The sequence below is a fragment of the Leptinotarsa decemlineata genome, unplaced genomic scaffold (genome assembly GCF_025532065.1).
Source record: "Leptinotarsa decemlineata unplaced genomic scaffold, Ldec_3_MD MMD2_P_RNA_scaffold_11, whole genome shotgun sequence".
Lineage (NCBI taxonomy): Eukaryota > Metazoa > Arthropoda > Insecta > Coleoptera > Chrysomelidae > Leptinotarsa > Leptinotarsa decemlineata.
The window spans coordinates 7,705,243-7,729,034 of record NW_027412525.1 but is presented as its reverse complement, the minus strand read 5'-3'; the positions used below and the strand labels follow the sequence as shown (position 1 = coordinate 7,729,034).

At 35.0% G+C, this 23,792-nt stretch overlaps 1 protein-coding gene across 1 annotated transcript in view; it reads left to right on the top strand.

Annotated features, from left to right (window-relative positions):
- NetA (Netrin-A) overlaps positions 1 to 23,792 on the top strand; it is a 554,869-nt gene that overhangs the window by 22,835 nt on the left and 508,242 nt on the right. The window lies entirely within an intron of this gene.

The following is a 23,792-nucleotide window of genomic DNA, read 5'->3' as shown; positions in this document are numbered from 1 at the left end:
TGAGTGGTTTATGATCGCACCTAAGCACAAAATGTCTACCCCATAAATATGAATTCAATTTTTGCACCCCACTAACTATACTCAGTGCTTCCTTTGTTATTTCCAAAAAATCATTTAGAAAAGTTCATACATGCAGTTCGTGCTATTGGTAATATTAAATCCCTGTGAAGTTACTGACGATGACGAAGTAGTATTCATCCAACTGTAGAAAGTCCTTCATGACTAACCAATAATCCTCCTTAAAATAACGTGAGTTGGCGTATGTACTTAGTTGTAACATATGCCTTGTAATCCAAAGATCGTGTATTCAAATCCCATGGACCCTATATTTTTTTTATTATCAGCAGTAACGTTATACAAAAAAATTTGTATGATACATTTGTTAAAAGTGATTTTATTATGGTCGTGAGTTTGTTCCACTTGCTGACGCTCGTTTTGCAATAATCCCCACTCACAAAATAAAATGCCACTTTCAACACTTTATTTTTCCTCAAATGATTTTTGTGTAGCTTAGATAGAATTTTCGTTCGCAGTGAGCTCGGTACTATCACCCGGTATCCCCTAATCAAAAATTATATTCCACTGATAATTAATTTTTCCTTCTGAAAAATGGTTTATATTGAATATCTACTTTTTCCGGCCAGCCGTTCAATACATAATTTACTGCAACTTTCAAAACTTCATCCAATTTTGTTTCATTTTTCATAACATTCACATCAATTGGTACTTGTTCATTCTCAATGATATAATTTAACGTCACATAGTTATCTTCCTCGGTAAAAGAATCATTTGTCATGTTTTCAATTGGGAGTCGTGACAAAAAATTCTCACAGTTTTTATTACTGCTGACATACTGGATGTCAAAATCAAATGAACTAAGAAACAAAGCGTATCTCTGTAGTCTATTAGCGGTCATAGTAGGAATAACTTTTTTTTTTTAACAAAAATTGAAATGAGTGGTTTATGATCGCACCTAAGCACGAAATGTCTACCCCATAAATATGAATTCAATTTTTGCACCCCACTAACTATACTCAGTGCTTCCTTTGTTATTTGTGAATAATTTTTTTCAGTATCTGAGAGAGTTCGAGAAGCGAACGCGATTGTTCTCTCTAAACAATTTGGATACTTGTGAGAAAGGGTTGAACCTACCCCATAAGAGGAGGCATCGACCGTCAGTATCAACTCAACGTTAGTATTATAATGAGCTAATACTTGTGGAGAAATTATTTTTTCTTTTATTTTTTCAAATGCAAAATCACATTCTCTGGACCATACAAAAAGATACCCCTTTCTTAGAAGTTGTTAAAGAGGGTGTAGCACATCTGGTATATTAGGGATAAATTTTTGATAATATTGTATGGAACCAATAAATGATTTCACTTGAGACACATTAACTGGTTTAGGAATTCTCAATATAGCTTCAATTTTTTTTTCGCTTTTATGTAAATCGTTTTTATCAATTATATGGCCTAAATATTCTATCGAGTCTTGAAAAAAAATACATTTTTATTTATTAATGGTCAACCCACAATTTTGTACCCACATGTTCCTGCTTACTTGCCCCCGTAATTAAAATGTCGTCCAGAAAGCAGCACACTCCTGGTATTCCTGTTAATGTTTGCTCCATTACCTGTTGAAAATAACTAGGTGCTGAGGAAATCCCGAACGGAAGTCCGGTGTAAACAAAGCAACCTTTGTGTTGAGATGGCAGTAATTTTTTTGTTTCATCATCTAATGGCAATTGTTGATACGAAAAAGTTAAATTAAGTTTTGAAAATTGGATACCCTCAGATAACTTTCAAAATAAATCTTCAATCTTAGGAATAGGATGACGACACATCTCGATAAAAGAATTCACCGTGATTTTATAATCGCCGCAAATACGAACTGTTCTATGGTTTTTAAAATAGGAACAATTGGTGTGCCCCAATCTGAGTACTGAACTGGTCTAATATTCCCAACTTAAGAAGATTGTCAATCTCCATATCTACTTTCTCTTTCAATACGTGAGCTAAGGGTCTGTGTTTGAAAAACTTAGGAGTTGTCCCATGTTTTAATCTGATAGACATTTTTCCCCGATTAAAAGTACCCAAATCATTTTTAAATACTTCTAGATACTCACTTATTAATTTATCAATTATTTGATCATTTGATAGTTTCATGTAATTTAGTGGACTAAATCCCAAATTAGGAAGTCCTTCCTAAAACTAGATTTGCTCCTCGACTTATAACAAAATATTCTAACTTTTCATCTCATTATTAAATGTTACATGCATAACTATTTTACCCAGTGGTACTATTTCATCTTCGACATAGGTCAAAAATTTCAATTGAGTTTCGATTGGTTTTAAATTTTGAAAATATATTTTTTACAGAATTTCAGAAATAACTGATTTAGAAGCCCCTGAATCCAACTCTGCTTTGAAAGGTAAATTGTTCAACTTTACATTTAGTAATATGGGAGTTTCTTGTGACGATCTTAAACAAAATAATGGGCTTTCATTTTGTAAACAATCTTGGTTTTCCGATACATTATTCGGATCAGCTGTGGAACAGACGGGCTCATTGACCGTTTCAATAAAATTAGAATACCTAGTGGTTTTTATTTATTCTACGGAGATGTCCCTTTGCGCCGCAAAAAGTACAGGTATATTCGCGGTAAAAACATCGCTGCGTGTCGTGGTTCCCACCTCCGCACACTTTACATGAAGACATACGTGTTTGACGCCAGGAAGACCCCGCTGAGGTGTTGGTGTTTGAAGTGTCTGCCCTCCAGAAACGGGTTGTCTGCCCTCTGCTGCTTTGCTCGCGGTTCCTTGTCCTCTGATCTTCCACTTCCTGGTAATCAAGTTTGTGAATATTTTCTGCTTTCACTTGCACTGTGGCTGGTATTTGATAACTGTGATTTGCAACATCTGTTGCGGTAGCCGCTTGTATTACTTCTTGAAAAGTCAGATGTTCATCTTTGGTGATGAACATATCCAAAATTTTACCTTTTTCAAACCCACAGATGAATTTGTCACGTGGTGCATTATCTAATGATGTTCCGAATTTACAATGCGTTGCTAGACCGCAAAGACGAACCGCATACTCTTGGGTAGTTTCAGAATCCCACTTTTTGGTTGCCAAAAATGCAAAACGTTCTGCAAATACTGCACGGGTGGGTTTATAATATGTTTCGAATAATTTCACTATGTCATCAAACGAAATATTTTCCGGTTTTGCAGGTAAGGCGAGGTTTTCTAATAGCACGAATGCACTTTCGGATAATCCGTTCAATAATATTGCACGTTTTCTCTCTTCACTATCGATTGCATTTGCCACGAAAAAAGACTTCAGCTTCCTAATAAATATATCAAAATCGTGGACATCTGGATTGAATTCAGATTGAATTCCAAACTGCGCTGCCATTTTGTTTATTGGTACCTGAACTAAATGATATCAATTCTTCAATTATGAATACTCTTTACACTAACCATTATCCTCGTTGCCAACTGTAATGTACTTCATTATTTTCTAACAATAAGACACGGTTTTCATACATTCCATTTAATTTCCCAAACTCAACTGAACTGCTATCTCCTAAGGTCACGGCCCAGCGCATACAAAAAATATACAGTTTTTATCTCAAACAATTCGGATACACTACAGTTCGAAAACCTTATCATAATACTTTCTTCAAAATACAAATCTAGAGCTATGAAATCAGCCTTCAAAAATCTAATACATTTTTGCATTAATCATACCTGATAAATCCAGAAGATATTCAATGGAATTCATCAATTTCCAACCTTCTTCCAAAGTTCTATATTCTGCTAGTCCTTTTTATAAAATGTTCCTCAAAAACTATGAACTAATAATTGCTCGAATAGATTGTGAATTGGGAGAGAAAAATATTTATTATAATAATGTAGACTTTGTTCCAATTGTTCTAAAGAAATATATTCCTTTTCTCCCTCTTTGGACGGGAATTTTATACAAAGATAAAAACTTCAACATATTTAGTTATGCTAACGTAGAAAACTGGTTTTCTCAAGTAAAGAATGAGTTATTGAATGGAAGCTACCAAAATAAAAAGAGTAGTCGAGTAGTCAAGGAAATTATCCTTGATTTTCCAAGAACAAATGTACTTCTAAAATCACAAAAAAGAGGGTCCTAAAATAGCTGATAAAAGAGAAAACGATAAATATATACAAAATGAACAGTGGGAAAAGAAAAATAAACCGAAAAATTCAAATTTTTTGAAGACAAATTCAAAGCAAACTCTGAGTGAAATGGAAAAGAACGATTCATTGCACCAAGAAATTGTAGATGACATACTAATGAGCAATAAGGGATTATCCTCAAAAGAGCTTGAAATAATGACACTAAGGGAAAAGTGTGAAGAATTTTTGAAAAGCATCGGTAATTATGATCCATCTAACCTTCAAAATTTAAAACAAAAATCGGACTCATGGAATTATCACAGAAAAATTCGCCTCACATCATCTAATTTTGGAAAAATTGTCAAATCAACTTCTGAGAAGACTAGAATATCATTAGTGAAATCCCTTTTATATAAAGACATTCTCCCAATTGACGCAATAATTCACGGAATCAGGTATGAACAAGAAGCGCTGGTAGAATATGAATTAAAAACAAAGTTCACAGTCAAAAATGTTGGTCTGATTATACATAAAAATATTTCATGCCTGTTCACCTGATGGTTTGATTGATTCTGATGGTATCGTGGAGGTTAAATGTCCATTCACCATCAGATTTGAAGAGGTAAATCAGTTTTTCGAAGGATGCTCAAAACTACAAAAACAGATTTGAATCATTCATAACAATTTTGAATTACCACCTAAAATTCACTGAAGAGGAACTAAAGAATTTTACACACATCAAACAAAGAGATGGATACAATTGCGGTGTTTATGTACCTTACTTTTTTATGCAGCTTTTGAGAAGAAACTCTGTTGGAACCGGCAAACATGCCTCATTTCCGGAAATGAAACCGTTGAAGTTTCTTACAATAATTGCAGAATATGTAATAGAAAATTTCATGATGTTTGTTCCCCAATAGAGAACAGTGAATGTTTGCTTTGTAAACATTTCAGTACTATCTCTGGCCACTGATCACAAAGATCAGATGAAGATATTATTGATACATCAGTGAAATGTCATTATATTTTAATTTTTTTTCCAAAAGTACAAGTATTTAGTTCATTTCCGGAATTTTTATATTGAATACGCTTATGTACTTAATTAATTGTTTTGGAATGAAATACAATTAATCAATTTCTAATTTCGAGTATTTATTTCATTTATACGGAGTTATTTTTATTTTCTTATTCATAAATACTGTTATTTTTTTAAATATCTATCATTTATTTTTCTATCAATACGGTTACGTTTTATTAATTATAGAATATATTTATTCATTTATTTATTGTTATGGAAATATTTTTGTTATTCAACAAATATTTTGATTTGTTGACATTTATTCAAAGTGGAATCGGCCTTATGGGGAAACCACGTTAAAAAAAACGTGCCACTTTTACCGCAAGGTGGTGTGGAAAAAAAGTAAACTAACAAGATTTACAATAATTGTTTTGAATCCTATTTGTTAAACGGAAGAAGACATTATTGGTGTTACAGAATACGCTGACTACGACAGTTTCACGTAAAAATATTGCAGGCAGGACCAAAAAGGTATCATAGAATACGCCGAGTACTTTCGTTTTATGTGAAAATAACCCCAGCAGCACAAATTTTTCAAAAGATATGATTTTCTTTATCAAAATGATTGAAGGGTTGCAGGGGTGTATTTTTCCGCGACAAAATCGAGGACTATGAAGGTATCATAGAATACGCCGAATACCTTCGTTTTATGTGAAAATATTCCCAGCAGCACAAATTTTTCAAAAGATATGATTTCTTTTATAAAAATAATTGAAGAGGTTCCAGGGGGTGTATTTTTCCGTGACAAAATCGAGGACCATAAAGGTATTATAGAATACGCGGAATACCTTTGTTATATGTGAAAATATTCTCAGCAGCACGAATTTTTCAAAATATATGATTTTTTCAATCCAAATGATGGAAGGGGTTGCAGGGGGTGTATATTTCCGCGACAAAATCGAGGACCATAAAGGTATCATATAATACGCCGAATACCTTCATTCGTGAAAATATTCTCAGCAGCACGATGTTTTCAAAAGATATGATTTCTTTTATAAAAATAATTGAAGGGGTTCCAGGGGGTGTATTTTTCCGTGACAAAATCGAGGACCATAAAGGTATTATAGAATACGCGAAATACCTTTGTTATATGTGAAAATATTCTCAGCAGCACGAATTTTTCAAAATATATGATTTTTTCAATCCGAATAATGGAAGGGTTTGCAGGGGTGTATATTTCCGCGACAAAATCGAGGATTATAAAGGTATCATAGAATACGCCAAATACCTTCGTTTCATGTGAAAATATTCTCAGCAGCACAAAGTTTTCAGAAGATATGATTTTTTTTATCAAAATGATTGGTGGGGTTACAGGGGGTGTATTTTACCGCGACAAAATCGAGGACTATGTAGGTATCATAGAATACGCGGAATACCTTCGTTTTATGTGAAAATATTTCCAGCAGCACGAATTTCTCAAAAGATATGATTTTTTATTATCAAAATAATTGAAGGGGTTGCAGGTGGTGTATTTTTGTGAATTTCAACCAATTCGTGGCTGAAACCCATGGCTGCCTTCACACTGGTGCGTTTATTGACCACCTAGCCATACGCAATATAGGGAACTATTATCTTTATTTTCAAACATTGAATTTCTGCAAATCAATCATCCCAGTGCCAAAATTTCCATATTCGGTGACTCCAATGTCCACAATATGGAATGGTTCAAATTTTCAAATATCAACGACGGACAAGGACGCGAAGCTGAGGCTTTTGCAATAAACAGCGGACTTACTCAGATTATAAATGAGTCAGGATTCCTGACCGTGATGGAGAATATGCTAGTCTTCTGGATCTATACCTTACATCCAATCCAGAAATTTACACAGTCACCGTAAGGTCTATTGGGATCTTCTGACCACAAACTCATTTCAGTGTTGAGTGAATTACCGGTAAATGTTGGGGAACAATCTTAGCCGCGCAAAGTTTGGCATTACAGATCAGCTGAATGGGAGGATCTTCAAGACCATTTCCAAAATTTCTTTATTGTGAACAATAAAGAAATATAGTGGAAAATAGACAAAAGTGTGTTTTTGTAGTGTATCATCAGTGAACATGAATTTTCACAAAATAAACAAGTCGTCAATCGAAGAAGTCCGAAATTTCTCCTGGCTAGATATTTGTTTCAGCTCTGGAGATCCATCAACTTGTGCTTCTAAAGTCACGGAAGTTATTCTATTATACATGGATGCATATATTCCTTTTTTTAATGAAACGACCTTCTAACGATAAACCTTGGTTCAATAAAAATTGTGAGCAAGCTGTCGCCTCCAAAAATCTCACCTACCGGCAGTGGCGCAAAGATCCCACTGCCGAAAACCGAACTAGGTTTGTTTATGCTGGCAACAGCTACAAACTTGAGATAAATGACAGCAAAGAACTTCACAATCAGAGAATTAGGGATAAACTGCTTGCCAATCCCAACGGGTCTAGATCCTTCTGGTCGGTAGATGAAGCTGTTAATCACAACTTTACAAAATCCACAATTCCACCACAAACACAAGCGGATGGTTCACTTGCAAAACAGCAATGGAGAAGCAAATCTACTAGCTGAACAATTTGCTTTCTACTCCACAGTCGATTTTCTGGGAAAGGCACCACCCACTATTCCCACAATAGAATCCACAATGCTGGACTTAAAAAATACGCAAATGAACTTGCACCAGTGTTTTGCAGACTTTTCTACCTGTCTTACCAGGAAGGGGTTATTCCCAAGAAGGGCAAGAAAAATCTTTCAAATAACTATTGATCAGTTGCTTTGCTATCAGTGATATCAAAAATTATGGAGAAAGCCGTAAACCACCATTTCCTCAAATATTTGGAAGGCTTCAACATCTCGAGCGATCATCAATTTCGCTTTCGGAAACAAAGATCAACAGGCGACCTTCTATCTTATGTCACCCATATTTGGAATAACGCAATCGAGAAACATGGAGAGTCAAGAGCTGTTGGGCTTGATATTTCTAAGGCCTTTGACTGTGTGTGGCATGAGGGTTTGCTGGCCAAACTTTGATCCATGGCTTGTTGGATCATTTTTGCGTATGGCTCTTCAGCTTCCTGAAAGAAGGTTCCTTGCAAGTGGCTGTTGATGAATATCCTTCGAATACTTTCGTCATTAACGCTGGTGTTCCCCAGGGATCCATATTGTCTCCAACCCTCTGTTTATCGTATATCAACGACTTATTGGAAAAAATCAAGAAGTTTGTTGGATGTTAAAATGGACACCAGTATGTCTGGCACAATCATGTTACTGGAAATGCCAAGGCTGGTTCTCAAAAGCTTGGAACACTGTTCCGAACCAGAAAACTGTACACACACCAGCAATTTTTGATTTTGCCTCAGAAATATTTATATGTTTGAAATTTTGTAAATAAAAGCTTTCGGAAATCAAAGAAACCGCTGATCCAGTATCAACTTCTATATCTAATGATACATTTCAATTTTTATTTTTATTTTTATTGGACTGAATTTGTTATTAGCAAAAATGGTATACAATTTGATAGATGTATCCGAGTCAGAATCATTGCATTTGGATTCTTGTTCAATTTTATCTCTAATGAAATAATGATTTCGGTTTTTATTTTTTTGATATTTTTTGATATTGATATTTTTGAGATGATCTTTTCTTGTACATATTTCACAGCTGTACTTGTATGATGATTTTGCCTACAGCAAACCTCACATTCGCGGATTGTTTTCTGCTTTCGTATCCTTGTAGTTTGTGAAGATGATGATGGCTGTTGATTTCCTCTATGAAATTCTCCCGAACTGGTTCTTGGTCTAAAAAATCTTTTCTGTGGCCTTTGGTTTATTTTATGTATCACGGAGGGCCTTACCACGGAGGATACTTGTTTTACAGCAGCTTCCATGTTCCGATTTCATAAACTCGAGCATAATTCAGAAACTTTTCAGAAAATAAGCGTTGTTTAATGTTCTCATTGTATAACTCGGAAACGAACTGATCTCGTAAATTTTCTTCTAAGGAGTCTTTAAAATCACACGTTTTAGCCATATTTTTGAGAGCCGCCATATACTCTGCCACTGTTTCCCCCCCCCCGTCTTGTTCTTTGAACCGAAATTTGTGTCTTTCTGCGATGACGGAAGGATCCGGCTCCAGATGATTTTTCACAATTTTAACAAGGGTTTCGTAAGATTTGTCTTCTGGGGCATCGGGGCTACAAAAATCCACCATTAATTCGTAGGTAGTATTCCCCACGACCGTGATTATAGTAGATACCTTTAGTTCGTTGGGAATACCATTTGCTATGAAATATTGTTTTAAGCAAACCACGAATGTTTTTCAGCTCCATCCAATTTGGAATTCATTTATTTTGACGTGTGTCATTTTGATTTAGAAACCACTCTTCTTGAAAATGTTTCCTCGTCGCCAGTTGTAACGTTTTTGTATATAATATTTAATATGTTGAATACGACTCACACACTTCAGTTACATTTTATTGAAATTTATATCAAATTGTTATTGAAATACAATAAAAATACATGAATTTGGATAAACTCCATTTGGAAAAACTTCTCGAACAGATATGTTCCTGATGATGATTACCTGATACTTGATGAAAATTTCTAGCTTATTCAAGTCACTTTTTCGTGTGATTTTTTAGCAGTTTACGAATCCGCAATACGTGTTTCGCTATATGATAGCTTCCTAACAATAAAGTGTTACTCGAAAATATTCTCGAACAAAATTATGTGAAGGTTCACTTCAACTTGAACTCTGTCTTCTTGATGATATAAGTCTGAATAGAATTTTCATTTTGTTCCAACTGTTTTTGGAAAATCCATTCAAATTAATATCATCTATTTTAATAATACATGTCAAGTTTGGGATTTCAAAATATTACTAGCTTTCAAGTTTTGTTCCAAATGATAATAATTGAATAGAACTGGCAGATTCTTGATGAAAATCCATATTAAAAAACTAATTGATATAGTTATATGATTTTCACTATAAAGGGTTTTACAAAAACTGCGAGGAAGTTATTGTATAGCGAAACACGTGTCGCGGTTTTTGTAAAACCTTTATAGTGAAAATCATACAATAAATTGTATTAATTAACTTTTTTTCCAAATGAATAATGCCTTGCATTGAACGGTTACCTCGATGTGTAAGGGCACGTTAAAAGTGCTAGGAGTCAAGAAAATACATCTCATCCAAAATTTTTGATGATGATGATGAAAAGACCATTTTCAAGGTTCCAGATGACTTATATCATGCTAAACAATAATGTTTGATCGCATTGCTGTTAAAACAACTTACGTTTAATATAGTTGAAATACTGTTTCTGAATTATACAGATTTGCGCATTCGTTATGTTATTTTTGTGAGAGCCACTCTGTATGGGTCATAATTCTAACTATAAATTATGTGTAAGTCGTATTCGTCACGTATATCCTTTAATAGTTATTGTTGTTACGGTGTGTCTTATTTGTCATTTTTTCAACCATTCCACGATGGGCGCAGTTGTAAATACAAGGATTATTCATGAACCGATGGAGAAGGCAGACTCTTCCTGGAACATATTTGGGTTAATTCTTTTTTTACTTTCCGACGATATTTACGAACATATTTCTGTATTAGTTCTTCATACTTGTCAAAAGTCACACAAGTTATGGGATCAGACATTAAGTATGGTAGGTAAATAAGCTGTTGAAGTTGAAATCTTTGGCGGTAGGCATATAACAAATAAAAAAAAATTGATTTAATTACATAACTTAAACTTAAAAATCGGAGAAGCAGCATTCAATTCAAATTTCAATTCAGTGTATTGAAGTATAAATTTTGAATTTTGCAAAAGAGATAGCTACTGAAAAAATAAAAAAAATAATCGACTAAGCTTGTAACGAAACGACTTTTGGTCAGTTTCGTTGGAAGTACGGGGTTCGGATTACTGGTATTTTTGTTCAGTAAACTAGGTCGAATTTCAGTAGATTCAGTTCAATTGGTCAATGTTCAAGATAACTGTAATAAATAAATAAATTCGAATTGGTGTGTGTACAATTTAAAGGATGATGCACCATTACCTGTGCCAGACGAGAAACCCAGTCGAAATTGGTACATAATTTCGTAAGTTTCTAAAATCACGAGGTCACACTTATCATCGAACAACCAAATGAAATGGTCGAATACAGAACGATTTGAAGATAACACCCAGCGTTTTTACGGAAGGAAACAAAAACGCTCGCGCTGGAACCGATTGAACAGGTAAGGTATATATCGAAATAATTAGGCCTGGAAGTAACCATCATTTCATCGTACCGCTACATCTGCCCCCAAGAATCCAACCTAAGAGGATTTGGATGGAAACTCCATATTAGGGTTGGAATCTTCAATATACCGCTTCATATGGCTAGCATGGAGGTACCACGTTCCACTTCTGAGTCCGGGCAGGATAAGATGTAAATTGCATAGCTAACCCTTTTTTTTACCCTATAAGGGCCTTCAAAGAGTATTAGGAATTTCTTAGTTTCCTGTTTCAACACCGATGAGGTGGAGTTAGCCTTCAGGAGAACTAATTCGCCTGGCTCAAATGGTACATAGGGCCTACCAGGGTTGAGTAAGGAACGCCTGGCCGCTTTTCCATTCAAAGACTCCCTTGCAAGGTACACGTTTACATGATTACGTCCGACATCGAGAGAACCTGGAATGTCTATCAATTCACGGACTGACACAGGAGCCCTGCCAAAGTGTAACTCATAAGGGCTGAAACCGGTAGATTCATGTACCACGGAATTCATGAGCTCAGACATACGGCATATTTCCCAAGCCCACCTATTACGATTTTCCGAGCAAAATGTACGAAATAAACGGCCGAGCTCTCTCATCACCCTTTCTGAAGGGTTACTTTGAGGATGCCTCACGGAACTATGGATAATCTTTATACCTATCTTATGCAAGGCCCGGCTCCACGCGGCCGCGGTAAACTGGGTTGAAGTTTGGAAAATTTTTCCCGAAATTCTCACTATTTGAAAGGTTTGTATGTACATTATCTGGATTTGAGGTAAAATTCTTACTAGGAACATCTGTATTTTGGCTCTGAAAAGTAGGAGATACGCCAGAAACAGTAGTAGATGTGTGATTGTTAGATAGATCAGGTTGAGTCTGAAAGCTATTACTTTGAGTTTGATTATTCTGCAAATTCGAATTTGGATTTCTCGCCCTTACACTTTCAATTTGAAACCTAGGACTACAAATATTTTGATTGATTCGATTTGAATATTCATCAGGTCGAGGAGATTGGTTTTGATTTTCGGACAGGTAATTAGAATTAGGCCCATTTGATGAACTACCAAAGTTCAAAGACCTTCTTCTTTGTTGTGGTCTTCCAGCACTAGTAGACAAATATGAAACGTTCCTACCTTGATCATCTCCCTTTTTGGGGTGGCTACTCCACTAAAGGCTGGTGGTGGTTGCTGATCAGCAGACTGCTGAAACATACCAAACTTTGGGATAGCTCCCGTATTTGACTGTGGCTGTTGAGCCACTGCTCCTACTTGATCGTTGTTTTCTAGAGTTTGTCGGTATTGCCTTGTTACCGGCCGCTCTGACATATTCGATGGTGTGTATGATAATCCCATATTTTCTCTCGCCTAGTAAATACCAGCTCACGTTGACGGCGCCAAATGATGTAACGAAACGACTTTTGGTCAGTTTCGTTGGAAGTACGGGGTTCGGATTACTGGTATTTTTGTTTAATAAACTAGGCCGAACTTCAGTAGATTCAGTTTAATTGGTCAATGTTCAAGATAAGTTTAATAAATAAATACATTCGAATTGGTGTGTGTACAATTTAAAGGATGATGCACCATTACCTGTGCCAGACGAGAAACCCAGTCGAAATTGGTACAGAATTTCGTAAGTTTCTAAAATCACGAGGTCACACTTATCATCGAACAACCAAATGAAATGGTCGAATACAGAACGATTTGAAGATAACACCCAGCGTTTTTACGGAAGGAAACAAAAACGCTCGCGCTGGAACCGATTGAACAGGTAAGATATATATCGAAATAATTAGGCCTGGAAGTAGGCAACCATCATTTCATCGTACCGCTTCAAGCTGGTTCATATACATTTTTACCTGATTTAGAGAATGTGAACTTTCATGGCCGGAGATAACTGTGTCAAAGCTTCTTTTCGAGTTTTTCGGCCGGAGTCTGCAGGTTTATGTCTGACGTTTCGTCTACTACTGCGAAATACCTTCAAAGGGAATGGGTATAGCGAAGTTGAACTTGAGCAGGCCATACGACCCAAGAGAGAAAACGTCAAGGTAACCTCAGTCAGGCTTGTTAAAGAAAAAACTTTTCTTCCCCGAGTTGAAAATATTGCATACCTGATTAGGAGCATTTTAGAGAAACACGATGTGAAAGTATGAGGCAATGAATATTATTTAAATCTGGCTACTGGTGACAATTGTATACAAACAAGTTAATTTTACCCAAATAAGAGAAATGAAGCCGCGCCCATCTATGATAATATAGACTCGAACGTTACCTTATCGCCTTTAATACCGCAGGCATAAACGTCAGGCATAAAAACCGATCTGGAAACCCGGAAAAATAGCTTCGATACATTCACCTTGATTGATTTTATAGGTGACTACTTACTGATACAATATATTTGATTTTCCATCTTCAAGTTGATGGGATGGCACATCGCTTATTAATTTCATAAAAGTTAAGAGGAAATGATGACATTCAATGTTTTCTAAAATTCAGGTACCAGACAATCGATAAGTCACACTAATAAAAATATATTAAATGTCAATCGTAATGGGTAATTTTGATGATTCTGTTTTTTAATGATTTTATTGAATTGATTTTCATTTTATTTGGATGATAGGAACGGTAATTTATTAATATATAACTTGATGTTGGTTTTCTGTACCATTTAGTGATGATAATATTTTGTTATGATCTCAATAACTTCATATCGAGGAAAGGAATAGAGTTATTCATTTCCTATTCAATAGGGAACTGGATATTGAGATCATATAATTTGAATACATTTAAAATTTTTTCTTTTCCATCTGCAGATATGGTCAGAATCAAATCATCTACAAAACGTTTGATGAATGGAATACGGAAAGATTATTTTCGAATACATTAATCTATTGATGAATGATTTTGTTGATGATGATTTTGTTTTAGATGAGCTTATTAAATATTACTGGAGTTTTTTCCCAACACCAAATCGTTATTTTTACACCTCGACACGTGTTTCGATCAGCAAGTGATCATTTTCAAGAGGAAGATAAAACTAGAAACTTCTCAAAACTAAAGCTATTTATGCTTTTCAGGTACATCATACAGGTAGGTAATCAGTAATACCACCCATACAAGTGTACCACCCTAAATTAATTTTACAATTGGCCTTTCTATTATTTAACAATATGTCCTTATGTATGTTTAAATGTTACAGCTATATATAGAACAATTTTCAGCTATATAAAGTTAGTTTCATAATATTGCCTATCTAAATATATTTACAATGTGTCTTTTTGTAGTAATCAGTAAACCCAACAATATTATTTCAACAAGCTATATGCTATTTGGTATTGGTCCGTTATCGTTATTCATAATATTATTATGTTTACTTATTTCTACACTCTCATAGGCATCTAGTTGCCTGTTGTTGTTAACTTGTCTAACTAATCTTCAAGAACTGAAGTCTATGAAATGGTTTTGTTGCAAAATATGATGGGCGACTGCTGATTTTTCAGGTCTTCCATATTTTAAGTGTGCTATGTGTTCCTTATATCTCACTTTAGTAGATCTTTTTGTCTGTCCATAATATTTTGCATCGCAGTCCTTACATTCAATTTCGTAAATTCCAAACTTTTCCGAATTCTCGACTTTGTCTTTTGGACTTCGCAAAAGGCTCTACAGTGTATGACTTGTTTTAAAAGAGCCTACCTGTATGATGTACTTGAATAGCATAAATAGCTTTAGTTTTGAGAAGTTTCTAGTTTTATCTTCCTATTGAAGATGATCACTTGGTGACCGAAACACGTGTCGAGGTGTAAAAATAACGATTTGGTGTTGGGAAAAAACTCCAGTAATATTTATTACTACACCAAAGGTTCCAAACAGTACATCATGAACTTATTAGCTCATCTAAAACAAAACTCAATAAAATTGGTGAAATGGTGGAACCCATAGGTGTGCCGAATATTTGTTTATAAAATATATTTTCAAATATAAAATATGTTAAATCTAAAATTTTCATGAATGTAATTTTGTCTAATTCACAATGTTCTTCAATGTTACACAAATTTTTGTTCAAAGATTGTTTCACTATTTTCAACAGTATATAGGTTTGTGAAAAGTGAAACAACATCTAGACTTATCAAAACATAATTTTGAGGAAGCTGAAAATTATTTATAAATTCACTAAAAGAAAAACAACAATATAACAAATAAAAACAAACAATATATATATATATATATATATATATATATATATATATATATATATATATATATATATATATATATATATATATATATATATATATATATGCACGGAGCCACCAGCAGGAGCCAGCCGCACATTTGTGGTTTCACTTAATAGATCTTGTGTCTACAAGAAAACTGTCAAAATCACCACGGAGGCAGCTATAGCTACCTGCGTGACATCCGGGTCCAGGAAACATCTTGTAATAACATCTGTAAATAACCAAGAAAAGTACTTGATAAAAATAACTGCGTAAACGCAAGCGAGACATAAGTGGAACCACCTATTGGTGTGCCAGCCAAGTCAACTTGCCAAGTTCTTATGTCAGTGTTTTTGGTTCGACCAATCAATCGCCAACTGCGGTAGCAGACATTTCAGAAGCTATCCCGGAATGCCATCGGAAAACGAAACCACATATTTCTAAAACTGATATGAAATTGTGAAAGGTTAATGCAGTCAAGCCGCTGGAACATAATTCCCTGAAACTCAAAAGATAAATAGATAAGTACTATTCTGATCATTCCCATATTGATTTCAATTCAAGAGCCACCGATAGACAGCTGTTTCAGCCTGTTGGGCATCGTCAGTACCGGACAGGCGGTCTTCGATTGTAGACAAACTGTGAATAACCAAGAAAAGTACTTGATGAAAATAACTGCGTAAACGTAAGCGAAACATAAGTGAAACCACCTATTGGTTTGACACCCAAGTCAACTTGCCAAGTTTTTATGTCAGTGTTGGTGGTTTGACCAATCAACCGACAACTGCGGTAGCAGAAATTTGGAAAGCTAACCATACACATTCTCTAGGAATGTGTATGGTTTTGTTCAATATATTGAATGTGAGGTCTTGTTGTGTTTTGACTTGTACTTGTTCCTCGATAAGTGATTTATGACTGTTAAATTTATGGATGTTCAAGTTTTCCCAAATGTCCATGCAGTTTCCCTTGTTGACTTGTTTCATGAGTTTTATGTTCTCTGATGGGGGGAAATTATGTTTATTTTGTATGGCGTGTGTTGCGAGGTTTGATTTATATACTATTGGATTTATGTAGGCCTTTTTGTGTTCATTGTACCTTTGGATCAGTTTTTTCTTGGTTTGGCTGATATAAAATTTGTTGCAGTCCGAGCATTGTATACTGTATATCTCGTTTTGGTCTTTGCCTTCTTCTTTTTCATAGTTTTTTTTCTTTGTTATCTTCGTGTTTGGCTCGTATGTAATGTTGATGTTCAGTGGTTTGAAGACTTGAAGACGTTTGTTAGTTTTTTGGTTTGGTGTCCTACGTACGTAAATGCTGTCCATCGTTGTGTTGTTTTGTCTGTTGGGGTGGCTTGATCCTTCTTCTATGAACAAGGTTCTAAGAACATGGACATTTGGGAAAACTTGAACATCCATAAATTCAACAGTCATAAATCACTTATCGAGGAACAAGTACAAGTCAAAACACAACAAGACCTCACATTCAATATATTAAACAAAACTATACACATTCTTAGAGAAGATCTAACACAAAGAAGAGTACCTGATGTAGTACAAATTCAGGTAAATTTACCTAAAGTACCTGAAATACCTGAGTTGAGACGGTCTGACCATATAAAGAGGCAGACGACAGGATGACAAGTTCAGTTTGAGGAGTGCCTAGAAGATGACAGTATGACCAGCTGTCGAAAGCGTTCGCTGATAATTAATAGAAGATATAAAGCTTCAAATCATTTTTGTAAAATTTAATATTATAATATATATGGTGGTTTTTCCCCACCCTGAAGACTTTGCATTATGTTCTCTGCACAGAAAACTCTTACCGTTTAGCGTAAAAATGCAGTTCTTGCGTCTTGCCATCTAGTACAGATAAAAAGTGTATGCTCTACGTCGTCCTCTGCTTGACAGTACGGGAAATTTGGTGATTCAGCTCTCCTGCGAACATAGAGGTATTTGCGGAAACAACCATGTCCCGAAAGTGCCTGGGAAAGGAAACAATCCACTTCACCGAAAGGTCTTTAGATCCAGACCTTTAAATCAGGTATTAAGGAGTATGTTCATCTTCCATGAATTCCTTCTTCCCATTTTTGTTGCCAGCTGTGCATTAGGTTACCATTCGATTTCGGTACGCCTGAATATCGGTCTTTTCTCTCGCTACCTTGTAGTTCTATTGGCGGAATTGCTGCTATGACGCCAGCCGCCTCTGCGGATATTGTTCGGTATGCGCTGCATATCCTTATCGCCAGTTTTCATTCGGGTGAGTTTTAAAAGTACCTAGCTTTTTATTAGTGACGGCTGTGTACCAGCAAGGTGAACCGTACAGCATCTGGGAGTTCACCACGCTGGATATGATTAATCGTTTCGATGCCCTGGGGCCATCTACAGTGCTAGTCAAAAGTCCCCTCCCCCCCTCGTATCTTTTGAACGGGTATACTTCTAATAATGAAATTTGGAGGGTGGAAATAAACGGATGTAGGCTTCTTAACTGGTCATAACAGGTGACGCAATAGTCATAAATGACGTCACAAGGCCACTGTGACCAAAAATTTTAAATGGGACCCTATGGCAAGTGACAGCTCGTTTGAAAGGTATTGAAAATACCTATTCAGTCATACCAATTTTGTTTGGGTTTCGGCTGATTTTGATTGATAAATTGAAGAAATACGAAAATTATAGTTTTGCATTTAATTAATAAAGATTTAAGAACCAGTTCTTATAATAAGTGTTCAAAATGTGCTCCATCTACTTCCTGGCAGTAATGCATCCTATTGCTAAACTCTTGTCGTACTCGTCCCAGTGTGTCAGCGGAAATTGCCCTACATTCTTCAACAATTCGTTGTTTCAGAATGGCAATACTGTCAGGTGCTGTAGCGTAAACCTTAGATTTCAAGTACCTCCATAGAAAAAAATCTAATGGTGTAAGGTCCGGTGACCGAGCTGGCCATTCGATCGAACCTCGTCGTCCAATCCATCTACCAAGATATTCTTCATCTAGGTAACGTCTTACTGCACCGTAATAGTGTGCAGGAGCACCATCTTGTTGAAACGTTATTTCCAAGTTGTCGAATTCATCTGGATTATCTTCTAGAATCTCAAGAATTAACGCCTCAATATCAGTTTGTAACATCTCCAGATACAATTCACCGGTTAAGTTAGCATTGAGAAAAAGAGGCCCAACTATGTGGTTTCCCAAAATACCTGCCCAAACATTTACTTTTCCTGGAAATTGAGTATGTTTTTCACGAAAGATGTGAGGATTTGTGTCACTCCAATACCTCACATTTTAAGTGTTAACATTTCCATTGAGAAAGAAAGTACTTTCGTCACTAAAACAAATTGTCTGTATGTAGCCTGGTTGTTGGTTCATTTTATCGGACATAGTTTCACAGAATTCTAGTCTTCGGTCGGGGTCATCATCTGAAAGTTGGTGCACCATTTTTAATTTGTATGGATGAAATTTGTTTTTAGCCAACACCCTATGTACTGTCCTTTGACTGACTTCACAGATAGACGGAACTTGGGCTGTGGAAGAAGTAGGGTTCACTACCATTTCTCCAAGTATGTCAATTTTTTTGTCATCACTAATTGTTGGTCGACCAGATAGTTTGGCATCTTGAACACTACCTGATGCTTCAAACTTCCGAAGAAGCTCCCTCAAATAAACCCTCGAAATAGGGAGATCACCAATTATTAAGATAGCTGCTACTTTGTCGGCTACAGTACGTACCATTTTGCCTATGTAAACACTTAAACGTCTCGTTAAACAATAGCTTAGGTAAATTTTCAAGGTATAAACACTTTTGACAAGTAGATAATTCAAACACGTCAACCTTTTTGACAATGAACCAGAGGCGTACTTTAAAATCTTTATTAATTAAATGCGAAACAATAATTTTCGTATTTCTTCAATTTATCAATCAAAATCAGCCGAAACCCAAACAAAATTGGTATGACTGAATAGGTATTTTCAATACCTTTCAAACGAGCTGTCACTTGCCATAGGGTCCCATTTAAAATTTTTGGTTACAGTGGCCTTGTGACTTCATTTATGACTATTGCGTCACCTGTTATGACCAGTTAAGAAGCCTACATCCGTTTATTTCCACCCTCCAAATTTCATTATTATAAGTATACCCGTTCCAAAGATACGAGGGGGGAGGGGACTTTTGACTAGCACTGTATAGTCGGCATTAACTTTGCTAGTGCAGCCACGGTTCTGTCGGCTTTGACTACAATTTGGCTTATATATGTTCAGCGAAGGTGAGCTGTGTGTCTAGCCATATACTCAGATATTTCACAGCTTTGGTGAGTCCAATCGTTGTGCCTTGGATATCAAAACTTATTGGTTTCAGTTTCCTTCTCTTAGAGAAAGGGACAGCTTCTGTCTTATTCTTTCTACCTACCTAGGACTAATAAGATTACCTGAGTTTTCTATTTGGTCATACAGTAAATTTTCAGAGTTCTCAAGTCTGTTGATTTCCAAGCATTCCAAACCTTTCCTTAGGAATGTAATAATGGGATTTATGTCCACACTGATTAAGATTAGACAAGTTTCGGTAACTTGCTTTCAGTATTGACAGAATTAGAAATCGAGTTTATTATTATTTCTTGAGCTTTAGTTGGAATTCATTTCTGTCACTTTATAATAATAATAACTAGTTGATGGAGAAAATAAAACAAATCGGCTGAAGGCGAGTGAGTATCGTAAATTCTTTGAGCGAATAATGGCCAGTTTTCTCGTGTGGAATACTATACCTTTTCTCATTGTGAGATTTTCAGTGAAAAGTTAACAAAACCGCTTCACGTTTCGCTATACAATAGCTTGAGGTATGGTATGAAAACGCTTGGGGAAGCTATTGTGTAGTGAAACATGTATTGCGGTTTTATTAACATTTCAGCGAAAATATTTCAATGAAGTGATACTTGAAAAGTTATGGATTTTCATCAGTTCCATCACATAGATACTATACTTTTTCTATGACTCACAAAAGAAATATTGTAAAATAGGATTCCATTTTTGAAGGATATCATGATTCAAAGCAATACCATTAAATTTCATAACAAAAAGTAATCTTGAAATAAAAAATATTTTTTATTTTTGTTATTTTATTCAATTTCAAGTAAAGTCTGGAAATTGCGTGAAAAAAATTAAAAACTGTCGGAGATGTGAATTGAGTTTGATCAGGACCTCTGACACAGTAGCCCAGAATTTTTTCCACGAACTGACTGATCAATGTTAAGGCAAAAAGATAGTACTGATATCTTGTGGAATCTATTTGATCTCTTATTTTTAGAATTTTTATTTATATCTCATTCATATTTTTCTGATTATTTGGGAAAGTTTTCGGCTTTCTACTACTTCATCTTGATAAAAAAAAACGATGGAAATCTTCCAAAGAAAGGAAGAAAGCAATGAAGCAATCAATATCAAAAATTAACTCTATACAAAAATGTGTGCAAAGACGTAACTTTTAGACACAAATTGGATGAAAAAGCCATTTCGAAACAGCTATTTTCATATAAACATTGAAATACACGAAAGGCAAATACTTTCGAAACAAATACTTACATATGAACGCTGAATTGTACGAAAAAAAAAAATTTCTTTATTCCGTTTCTATTCCAAACATTCGCAATGGAATCGAGTCAGATATCATTCAAAGGATGCGTACACAATATAATATATGAAAGAAATAAAATTTCACTTACATGGAACACTGTCATCCCAAAAAAAAATACTCCTTAAAATATAATCCTTTCAATTTCTTATTTCATTTATTCAAATCAACATTCGTATATATTTGACATTCAACTTATTGTATATTTTTGAGTTTTTATATTTATTTCTTATACATTTTTTCAATTTTTTTTTTTACATTTTTTCGGTTTTAATTAACTCATCGGAATATTTCAGTCCATTATTTTTTTAGTATTTTCATTGTTTGCTCCTCCATTGATTTTAAACCCGTTAACACTTCTTCAGAAAATTAATGTCTGAATTTCTAACATTCACCAAGAAACATTACCAATCACTTAACCAAAATTATTTGCATATTTTTTTGTAGTTGGTTTTGATTGCATATAAGTTATAATTATAAAAACTATCGTACAAGTAGGCGTTTTACCAATCCATACTATAGCCGGAGAAAGTGGTATTGATATCGCATTTATTCTCTATAATAATGATAAATGTAGGACAGACCCTTCTGAAAAATGGTGAAAAGAAGGTGTCGACACTTCCAATGCTATCTCTTCGTTACGTCAGAGAACTGTCGGAGAGATCGAAAAGAATTGGCTCGAAGTATAGCATCATCCAGATACACCATACGTAGCTGCCTAACAAAAATAAAGTAATCAAACTCGGAAAGCAACTCCAAGAATTGGATTTTCGGAAACCATTTGAGCGCATATACAACATATGGAAATCTTTAATTAAGCGGAAATGCAGTATGCGTTGTACTGAACCACAAACTGCGAAGAGAGATGGTGGAGTGGGGTGAAGTGAAAAGTATCAGGATATAGGCCAGTTATCACCCTATGACCAGAGGGTTTTAACAATCAAAACGTCGTGAAGTAGCTTGGTTTGAAATCTTTTTCATTTCTTTTTTTCTTACTGGCATTTCAGGTATAAACACTTTTTTTTGCAAATTTAAATATGTGACATTTAGTCATCGCTAGAATCTACCACTGATTTAGATTTAGCGCTGTCTGGTGTTATATCATGAATGTTTGGGTTATAGTTTTCAACCTACATTTTCATACAGGTATCTGTATAAGTAATTCATAAACATTTCATGAAAAATTATTTTATCGTACAAGACATTTAGAAGACATTTACTGAATTGAATACACAAATAATAAATATCAGTTATTATTGATGAAGTTTGATCGGAAAACTTCAAGAAAGTTGTTTTTTCCTCACGAATTGTTGATTATATTTAAGAGAATAGGTACAACTTCGTCAAACGTCTGATATAAGTAAATTGAAAAAGTCACGGTTCGTGCAAACTTCACGTACATTGAAAATACAAAAATACAAATACAAATATTCAAAATATTCCTGTCATGAATGATTCACAAAGTTCATGTTGATGGTTCAACTCACAGTCTGCAACGTTTAACAACAATGTATATGATTTGACTGTTTTTCAAAAAAACTTTCCACCCATATATATCCTATATTAGTTTCAACTAACACGATTATTCTATAATTTTATTCATATTTATAAGAAAAATAAAGTGGAGTAATATTATTGAACAAGCAACCTGAAGAAAACATTCAAAATATTTCGAAAATAGTTTGAAAATGTCTATATAAGACGAAACTGTAGTAACGATAGTCTATATAGGACGAAACTGTAGTAACGATAGTTACAAATAAAAGTGGTAAAACACATAGAATGTTTCAATTGTCACATACTCGATTTTTTCCATAGTCACAGAAAAATGAATATTTCTTAATATCCACCATTTGTCTATTCTAAAAATTTTTGCGGATGAAAACCGCAAAGAACCTTCGTCTCCGTTCGGGCCATCCGATCTATAGCATTCAGAGGTATTATTGGCGTTCGTCAGTACTGAACAACCTAGTGAAATTGATTATTTATTAATTGAAAAGGTTCGAATATCTCAAAGAAAAAAATAGTGTTATCGAATCTCATTAAATTCACAGGTTTTTGAATTTGTCGATCTGATAATGATGCCTGTGGTCGACAAACACCATGATTTCTGGCAAATTAAACGACGCGACGATAGTGCAAATACAAACGCCTACTAGAATAACTCTGTCTCCGCCACAAGTAACAATGCTGCATTCTCGTTTGCCGCTGAATTTTCATGTTTCTTGGACAAATGGCTTATACCCGTCACATATGTCACTAGATAGTAGGCAACAGATAAGAGCACGCTGCTTTCGAATTCTGGCAACAGCCCAACAATCTGATTGCGCAATAAAAACGCGCACCATCAATGTTAAAAATGGTCCGAGTTGGTGGAAATGCACTTCATTATTGCTTATTTTCGTCTCATTTGCACATTATTTGCGGACTCACACATTTTCATCTAAGATAAGTGAGAAATATACCAAGACTTCAAAAAGACTCATGCTTTCGTT